The following is an 8,620-nucleotide window of genomic DNA, read 5'->3' as shown; positions in this document are numbered from 1 at the left end:
GTGGCCCCAGGAACAGAGAGGCAGAGTCACCGAGGCTGCAAACAACAAAGGGGCTTATTGACTAGCTCGAGCTAGGGCCCAAGTGCTAAGGCACCAACGCAGTGGTCACCAAAGACAAGGACCCCGGCCTGCGGCACAAGCCAAGCTTTTATACTCTCTACAGGTCACATAAACTGGGTGAAACTATCCCCCTCCCCCTCCCATAGTTCAATGACTTCATCTGGAGACAATTGGTTGTGCAGGTCTTGTTGGTTGACTGGCTCCACTCTCGGTACGTTCCAATTGTGGTCACTCAGAACTTTTCCAGGTGCGGTCAGCACCATTGTGATCACTGGGCCTTGGCAGGTGTGGTCAGCATCATTGTGATCACTGGGCCTTGGCAGGTGTGGTCAGCACCATTGTGATCACTGGGCCTTGGCAGGTGTGGTCAGCGTCATTTCGGGGGAGAGGGTGGCTTTGTTAGGGGAGTGAAACTCAAGGCTGTTAGAGAAAGGAAACTTAAAGCTGGAGGAAAAGAAAAAAAAAAGAAACAGGCCTATTTTAAAAGGCTTGGCCTGTCATGGAGTCACTGCTGCCTTACAATGCGTGTCCCCTCAACACTAAAACTATGTGCCTCCAACTTCCTTCTGCACACAACTGTGGCTGAGGGCTCCCTCTGGCTACAAGAGCCTGCTCTTCTCAGTGGGATGCTCTGGCAGTGCTGGGACTCAGCTCCTGCAGGAGACATGCCTCTCTTTGTGATCATCCCTCCACAGACACTCAGAGATCCCCAGAAAGATGCAAGCCCCGCTGGGCACAGAGAGAACCTGCTCATTCCTGCAGCCTTTATTGGCTTCCCTCCTTCACATGCCTCTCTTCCTCACGTCATTGTACCATTTCCTGGAATCGTCTCCCCCCAAAATTGTTTGCACTCAAATTCTGTCTCAGAATTTCCCGGAAGGACCCAACCTAAGACACCTGCGTTCTTCCCTTGGAGAAGACATGGAGCTCACAGGCTAGTCTGAGACCAGGAACAGAAGAACAGAGCCTTGTCCAGATGTCTCTTCCTTTGGAGGTGAGTGTTTGCGGTCAGGGTGGCCAGTCTTTAAGATGTTTGGATTCTCTGCTCATCCCCTGGCATGATTGCCAGTTTCCTCTGTCTTTGCCAAGGGCAGGCTGAGATTCCTGGCTGGTGAACTCGATGTGGCCTCATGGATTATGGGTTGTGCTGCAAGCCACAAGGTCAGCAGTTTGAACCCACCTACTGATTCTGGTTGCTTGTCTCAAATTAGTTAGCACACAGGAAATGTAAAGAAAATTCTTTTGTTGTCGTTTGTTTTGTAGCCAGGCCCTAAAATGTCAACTACATGCAAATGACTATTGAAATATTGTCACGGAGAAAATTTTGATTCATGCATCTCAGGGTAAAATTGTGCTGCGTGTGATTTTGAATAGATGCTATTTTAGAAGTCGGTCACCAGGTCTTTCTTCCGTGATGCCTCCGGGTGGACTAGGACCATCAGCATCTGTATAAGCAGTCTAGTCCACTAGCCATTTGCACCACCCATATTATAGATGAGTGAAATGTCAAGTTTATGAAGATGTTAAACTAAGCCATAGATATCTTAGCTAAAATAAGCTTAGATGCCTACTTTTATGACATTGCAAGTAAGCATTTTATTTTTGTTTTGTTGTAAAAGAGGGTAGTCAATCATCTTTAATACCCATCAGTTGTTAACAACCTTATCAGTTACAAACCCCCCTGAGGGCTCAGGGGAAACAATGGGTGTGGAAGGAAGGTATATGAATGACAAACACTTGGGTGATGCTCTTGGGAGCATCACAGTCTCTGGCTGTAGAATGTGAAGTATCTCTACTGAGTGTGAACTTGTGTCCATGACACTTGGAAAGTCCTCGGGCATACACTTCTGGACCCGAGAACATCGCAGCTTCCACAGTCACCACCTCCTTGATAGCAGCAGGCTGGCTGGTGGGGACTTTGTGTAAATTCGTGTCCTGCTTGAGGGAGATGAAGGCGTGGGCAGCTGTTCTTCACTGGGGCTGTTCCCCAGTCACCTGACAGATACTCTTTATAAAAGAAAAGACTGGTCCCCTGGGCCTGCCCCACCCCAGAGATTCTCATTCAATCACTTTGGGTGGAACCCTTCAGCTGTTTTTCTTTCACCCACTCCCAGATGATTCTCAGGTGTAGCCATGAGATGAGGAATGGATAGGGAATTTGGATCAAAGTTAAAAAGGAAAGCATCCCGAGGCAGCGCGTTGAGCAAACTGTCCCAGTGGTCTATGCCCTCCACCTGCCCAGTTCTGACAGCCCCGTCCCCTCCGCCTGCAGAGACCCGGCAGAGTCCGGGGCAGGGTGCAGCAGCACACGTACAAGCTGAGCAAAAAGACAGTCACAGCGCCACTGACTTCCCAGAGGGACATAAACCCCAGCCAGGGTCTCAGGGGAAGAACTGAAAGGGAGGCTGCGGAGGGAGGGAACTGTGAAGATGGCGGAGATTTGTTTGACTAAAGGAGCCAACAGCGGGTACTCAGGGAAGGCTGATGAAAGGTGTAGCCTTGCCAGGCGGGTTTTCAAGATTTGCAAAGTGGAAGGAGGGATCCTGGGTGGCCTAGTGGGTCAGCAGTTTGACACCACCAGCCTCTCGATGGGCCAAAGACGAGGCTTTCTAAGCCTGCAGAGAATTCCAGACTCAGAAGCCCACAGTGGCAGCTCTCCCCCGTCCTATAGGGTCACCAGGAGTCTTCGGAGTTGCCTGGATGGCAGGGAGATTGGTTTTGAGAAGTAGAGAGGGAAAAAGCCCAGTGTTGGCGTCAACAGTTAAAAGGCCCAGGTGCTAATGGAAAGGTTGACAGTTCAAATCCAACTAGAGGTGCCTGGAAAGAAAGACCTGGGAATCTACCTCCGAAAATGCAGCTACTGCAAATCCCATGGAACTCAGTTCTATTTTGACACACGCGGTGCCTCTGTGAGGTAGCTAGAGACATGGGCGGGGTTGTGCTTCCCATACCTGCACAGGCCCGGTAGAGGAGGTTGGGAAGAGATCAGGCAAGCATTAAACACCCCTGAGGACATTTTAACTGAGCATGCTCCAATTCAAGCCTCTGCCAGCTGTAGGGTACACCTGGGCGGCCCAAACTAGGCCCAGGTGGGCTTAATTCAGACAGTTCAGGCAACCACGGACCTTGGACCACGCCTCCCGAGTCAGAGGTTTGAAATACTCTGGCAGCAGGAAGGCCTCTCTCTTTTACCCTGCTCCCCAGCAGGGGCAGGTCGGAGGGGGAATATTGTCTCACTTGTCTCCTCCCCCCCTCCCCCAGTGCCCGCTCCATGCTCTCTCTGGCCTCAGTTCACCACATGTGGGTGCGCTGTTCCACTGAGGTTGCTCGTGTCCAATTGTGAGCGTCTGCACGGCTTCTGCGCCACTTGCACGCTTCCCGGAAAGAGCGTTACTCTTGAGACTGTAAAACCTGAAACTTGTTCCATCCTCCATACAAACTCACTTGGATTACAAATGGGCTTCGGCGTGAATTCGGTCTCAGGCCAAGCCAAGAACCGCACTGCTACCCACTCGAGAAACCTCACAGTACGATTGCATGTTTAAGTTAAAACATATTTTTTTAAGAGGAGGAAAAAGCTGGCTATCTCTGTCATCAGTGGGCCTTTCGGGCTCTGTGTGTTCTGATGTGTAGATCAGGCTGAGAGAGGACTGGGCACCTGGCCCCTTCGCATTCCTCCCTCCATGGGCTAAGACATTCTGCCTGCAGCCCTCTGCTGCCAGCCTGAGGCCTGGCCCCTCCAACCCTGGGGGTTAGGCTGAAGGACAGAAGAGCATCCCAGGGCAGGGAACTACGGAGAACTCGCCCCTTCTCTCCTCACGCGAGCTCAGGTTTGTTTTGCACTGCAGGGCAATGGTTCATTTCTTTTCTCTGCAGAAAATCCCCTTCCGGTGGTGGCCAGACCCAACCCAAACTCCCTGCCAGCATGTTGATTCTGATGCAAGGCAATGCTACAGGAGAGAGTGGATCTGCCCCTGTGGTTTGAGACTCAACTCTTTTCACTTTCTGGCTGGTGGTTTTGAACGGCTGACCCTCTGGCTAGCAGCCCAGCACATAAGCAGTATAGCACCAAGGTGGCACAGCAAAAAAGACAAAAGAAAAAGAAAATCCCAGTTGTTGAGTCAATTCTATCTCATAGCAACCTTAAAGGACAGAGCAGAACTCCCCCATAGGGCTTCCAAGTCTGTAACCTTGACTGAAGCTAACTGCAAGGAAGCATCTGTGGCTTGGCACCACTGACGTTGCAGTTAGCAACGCAGTGCTCAGTCACTGCCTTTGGTGAGGAAAGTATCTCCTAGGTCAAGCACTAGTTAAGGACCAGGCTGCTAATCACAAGGCTGGTGATTCAAATCCAGTAGCTGCTTCCAAGGAGAAAACTGTGACTATTTGCTTCCGTTAACCATTGCAGACTTGGAAAACCTACGGGGTAGTTCCACTCTGTCCCAAATGGTCTCTAGAGTTGGAATCCACTTGATTGGCAGTAAACCAAAACAACAAACTTACAAACAAACTCATTCCATAGAGCCCATGTTGACGCTCATGACATAGTGGGTTACACTTGGGTGAAAGATAAGACTTTCCACCCCCGTAAAAAGTTAATATTCTCAAAAACCCACAGGGACAATTCCGTCTGGGCCTAACGTTCCCTATGAGTGGTGATTAGCAATAGGCTTACTTTTTTTGTTTATTGTACTTTTAAAAAAACAGTTTTATTGGTATAGATTCACATATAATTCAGTGGTTCAATCACCAGCACAATCAGTTCTAGAACACGTTCTTCATTCTCGTACTCATCGTTATTAGCTCCCCATTACCCCCCCAACCTCCCCTAGCATACCCTCAAGGAACCATTAATCCAGTTACTGTGATCCCCAAGCCCTGAGAAAGGCTCAGAGGTCTGCGGAAGCGCCATTCCTCCGTGTCCCCAGCAGGTGGCGCGGGTGGCCCGTGTGCGGACCGCGGGGCTGCACCTGGACCTTATGCAACGCGGAGCGCGCCCGCGCTGGCGGGGAGGCGGGCGCTGACATCTGCGCTGGTGCTGACACAGCCCGAGTCTGGAGGCAGCTTCACTGGGCCCCACGTAACCCCTTCCCCAGTGGCCAGTCATCTGCATTCTTCCCCCAGAACGTCTAGAAAGCGCCTTTGTTCTTCTGGTTAACTTGCAGCCTGCAGGGGAGCAAGTAGCTCAGTGCTCCTGTTCTGTTCCCAAAGGGAATGGATTTTTGTTGTTGTTGTTGATTAAATCTTGATCATTGTGTTAAAGACACTATAAGAACAGCCCGGGCATCCTTTTCCGAGCAGCTGCGGCGTCCCTTCACTGTCAGAGGTGTTTCACCTTACGCATTGTCCTGTTCTGCGTTTTGCATCCATGTTTCCCGCAGCCAGGGGCACTTCCAGCGCTTTCCAGCAGGTTCGCTGCAGAGGCATTGAACAGGGATGGGCGGGGAGAGAGGAGAGAGGGAGAGAGCGAGCGAATACAAACAGCCTTTTCAGTCTCTGGGCCTGGCACCCTGAGAGCTGAGGTTCACAAAATGAAAGGGAACTGAATATGATTTGAATTTCTTTGGAAACCAGTGTCCCATCTGACTGCTGTTAGTGTTTGCATTTTGTGGTGTTGTGGTTGCTTTCAATGCCCCTAGGATGGGTCAGAGACCTTTTAAAATCTCTTACTCTAAAGCCTGAGGCTGGTGAGAAGGGAGAAAAGCTATCAGGGAGTTTTAGAGAACCGGACTGCCCTTTTACTTCCTGCCTGCCTGCCTTTAAAATCACTTTCCGCTCCTGGCTGGGGCACCCTCTGGCCAGGCTAGACTACAGCCGGCAAGGGGATGATGGATTCAAACCCACCAGCCCTTAGAGGGGAATAAGTTTTGGCAATTTGCACCCAGTAAAGATAACCAGCCTCAGACACCCTATATAAGGTCACTAGGACTCAGAATCCACTTCATGGGTTTTATTACATTCACCATCTGTCACATAAATGGAACGAGTATGAGGAGGCTTACTAAAGTTTGCTGAAAAATAAAATGGAAGAGAATGAAATCTTACCATGAATGTTTAAAGTTCCATCGTATTTTAAGTTGACCCCATACCCATAGATATTTAAACTATTTTCTTCTCATTCCTTTTTTTTTTTTAAACAATTACACCCACTTCCTCATTAATCAACATAGCTGGTTCCAAAGATCAGATCATTATGCAAAAATCAACATGATGTAAAAATGGAGGGTTGGGTTTTATCCCCCAGACTATGTGTCTCATTTTAAAAATTTATTTAGAAACTATGATCATAGAAATAATGACAGCTACAAGGCACTACCAATGGGAGACAGTTTGCTCCCATAAAGATTTAGACTCAGGACCCCCAAAAGGCCACTTTGCTCTGTCCTATAGGGTGGCTATGAGGCAGCATTAACTCAATGGAAGCGAGGGAAGAAAAATTAAGAAAGATGTACTGATATGCTCATCCATGTGATGGGTCCAGACATGAATTATTATTCTGTGGAGAACAATGCTTGGAGGGGCACAGGCTGGGTATCCTGAGGGCACAGGGTTCAACCACTTCTCCTTCCCCTTGTGCTAGGTCAAGGCTTTCTTCCACGCTGTTTCTGGAGTGCCACTCCCAGACTGGAAATGCCCTCCCATCCAGGGCCAGGGTAGCTCCCAGCCCGGACCTTGGGGCTCGACCAAGGCAGAGCCTCAAGTCACGCTGCTCACTTTGGGATGTTCCCAAACTCCAGGAGTTTCTTCCAAACACTCACTTTTTGAATTGCCAAGAGTCAGGAGCTGGGAAGCCAGAAGCATCCTCTGGCTAGGTGCGGGAGCAGCCCCGGTAGTGTCGTGATTACAGGTTTGGCTGCTTACCACAAGGTCAGCAGTTCAAACCCCCCAGCCACTCTGAGAGAGAAAGTTAGGGCTTTCTCTTTGCATACAGCGTCGTCATCTCTGTATGCTCACGGAGACCGTTCTACCCTGCCTACGAGGTTGATGTAAGTTGGAATCAACTCAATGGCAACGAGTTTGGCTTTTGAGTAGATGCTTTTGAGATTGGTTTTTGAGATGATTGCCTACATGTGAAACGTTGGATACTGAGGTAAGTGCAGGGGAACACATGTCACCTGTGGTGTGTGCACAGGTATATCATGACACAGGTGTGTATGATCCTGCCGATGTCCACCCCTCCCCCCTTATTCTGATGGAGCGTGAAAGAGACAGGAACCTGTGGCAGGCAGGAGAGATTATTAGAAGATGGGTCTGAACTTGAGAAGCAAAGTCGACTCATTTCAACACCACTTTCTCTCTCCCCGCCCCCAAACCAATAAACCAACAGTTTGTGGAATGCCCAATTGGCAAAATCCTAAGGATTCATTTCATCTTCCTGTGTGCTGGCTCCTGGGCCTGTCTCGGGTTTGCCCGGGGAAGAGCTAAGGTCAGAGATTGGGCAGGGGCAAGAGAGGAGTGTGCAAAGCCAGAGCAATGGATGAACCAACGTGAGGAAGATGTCTCACCCACTCTCCTAAAAAATGGCCAAGGCTGAGGCAAGGGGAGCCAGAGGTAGAGTATGGAACTCTCTTCCCCACTTCCGAAAGAGGAAGAAAGAAAACAAAACCCCTCACCACAGGGTCCATTCTGGTTCATATGGGCCCCATGGGAGCACCGATACACAACACTCTCAGTGAGTCCGGAGATGGGTCATTCATCAAGCTGGTTTGACTCCATTGGCTTTCAACCAATTGGCCCTGGGAACTTGCATTCGTACTTTCTTCTGCCAAAAGCTGTGTCCCCCTTTCCAATCAGACTTCTCTTGTGTTACACTTCATGCCTTCCTTTCTAAGCGTCGCCTCAGTACTCGACGCTTGTGATGAACTATGGAGAGTGGACTGGCTGTACACGCATGTGAATTCTTCCACTTGCGGAGAGCCAGCTATGACTCCTGGTGGACCCTGTGTCAGATGAGGACTGCGCTTTCTACAATTTTCAATGGCTGACTTTTCAGAATCATTGTGCCAGAACATTCTTCCAAGGTAATTCAGAGTAGGCTTGAACCTCTAGTCATTCAGTTAGCAACCAACTGCCTGAATCACGTGACATCTTAGAGCCTATTTAACTATCATCATATCCAACGGTGGTAGTTACATAATCTCCTGTCAACTTGAGCAAAGGGGAGGAGTCTAGCTTGTCCCTAGCCAATGAGGCCTCTGTTTGAGGGCATGGTCTTCTGAGGATTCTGGGAACCCCTGTCTTCTTCACTGGAGGTGGGGCACACTCTCTCTCTGCTTCACATTCCTGTTGAGAAACCATATGGAGACACACTGATGGAGCCAGAGCCCTGGAGCTGGATGGAGCCACATGAAAACCCATGGCAGCACTGAGATGCTTCCACCACCACTGGATCTACAAGACGTTCAACCCACTGGCCTGTGATCTTCCTGCATGCGGCATCATTGCATGGCTGTGTGAGTCTAAAGAGGAATTTAAGTACTAGTGTCAGATATATGGGCTAATATAGGACTTATGGACTTGCTCTGGACTGGGCTGAGATGTTTCTTAATATACAATTGTT

This window comes from Echinops telfairi, unplaced genomic scaffold, assembly GCF_000313985.2.
Source record: "Echinops telfairi isolate 266 unplaced genomic scaffold, ASM31398v2 ScPeMD7_3533;HRSCAF=4204_0, whole genome shotgun sequence".
Lineage (NCBI taxonomy): Eukaryota > Metazoa > Chordata > Mammalia > Afrosoricida > Tenrecidae > Echinops > Echinops telfairi.
The sequence above is the reverse complement of the archived record's forward strand: the minus strand, read 5'-3'. Positions refer to the sequence as shown.